Genomic DNA, 1192 nt, shown 5'->3' on the forward strand with positions numbered 1-1192 from the left:
GGGGGGGGGGGGTCTTACAAGACTATAGGTGTGGCCCCTAAAGTACAGTAGCAGTTTTTCACAGGTTCTTGAGATTTTTGCCCTGTGACCTGCAGTTTTGTGAACTTTTGAGTCTTTCTGGGAGGAGGCAGAATTAGCAAATGATATCTGGGGGTAAAGAACGAAAAAGGCTTCCCAAGAAGATGAGGTCTATCCATTCCCAGTGTCTAGTAACTTGAGGCCTAGGGGAGAACACTCTTGATGGTGTGTAAAAAGTGAGACCACTGGGCAGTGGTGGCGCACGCCTTTAATCCCAGCACTTGGAAGGTAGAGGCAGGCAGATTTCTGAGTTCGAGGCCAGCCTGGTCTACAGAGTGAGTTCCAGGACAGCCAGGGCTACACAGAGAAACCCTGTCACCAAAAACAAAAAACAAAACAAAACAAAACAAAAAGTGAGACCAATGTCCTAAGGAGTAAGTGCTTAGTACAGGAAGAGGGACCAATCTGTTGCCTCAAAAAGATTTCTGTCCACCATCTCCAACTCCAAACTCAGCCTATCCTGGCTTTAGGATCCAATGGGCCTGCAGCATCGTTTCCCAGCAGGGACTTGTCTCCTCAGCCTGACGTTTCCCCCATTCCCAGCTGTCATCCTGTGGAGTTTTCTCACCTTCTCCCACACCAACTACTGCTGTGAGGGTAAGATCTAAAGATGCAAATGATGGATGCAAGTGAGTGACCTTAAAAAGAGCTCAAGGACATTTGCATGGGAGCTGGAAGGAAGCCTTAAAAAAAGAAAGCCAGTGATGGCAACTCTGGGGGAGGGGCTGTTTCTCCATGGGGGGACTATGGTTTGTAAATTCCTCATTCTGTGGGCACGGGGCCAGCTCTAAACACTGGCCTTAGTTCTGCATTAGACAAGCAGCCTACAGGCAGGAGGTGGTCAAGATAGTTTTTGTTTTGTTTTTACTTTGTTTCCAGTGCTGGAAGTGAAACCCCAGTGCTGGAAGTGAAACCCCAGGCCTTGGAGCAGCTAGTGAGGTGCTTTACCACTATATTCCCAGCCCTAAGAACTGCTCAGTCGTTACCACATTTCAGCCATGGGAGAGGCAAGCCATTACTTGAAAGGCCAGAGCTGGGAAGCTTGCCTGGCGATTGATTCTCTGAATGGAATCACCCTTACCTGTAGAGTGTTCCCAGTGGCTCTTGCTCTCCC

General features: G+C 48.8%; 1 protein-coding gene and 1 pseudogene across 1 annotated transcript in view; one reads left to right on the forward strand and one right to left on the reverse strand.

Annotated features, from left to right (window-relative positions):
• Window positions 1-1192, reverse strand: part of LOC116076570 — a 57563-nt pseudogene that overhangs the window by 33097 nt on the left and 23274 nt on the right.
• The window catches only part of Slc25a43 (solute carrier family 25 member 43), a 37409-nt gene that overhangs the window by 516 nt on the left and 35701 nt on the right, over window positions 1-1192 (forward strand). The gene's annotated exons all lie outside the window — the stretch shown is intronic.

This window comes from Mastomys coucha, chromosome X (genome assembly GCF_008632895.1).
Source record: "Mastomys coucha isolate ucsf_1 chromosome X, UCSF_Mcou_1, whole genome shotgun sequence".
Taxonomy (NCBI): domain Eukaryota; kingdom Metazoa; phylum Chordata; class Mammalia; order Rodentia; family Muridae; genus Mastomys; species Mastomys coucha.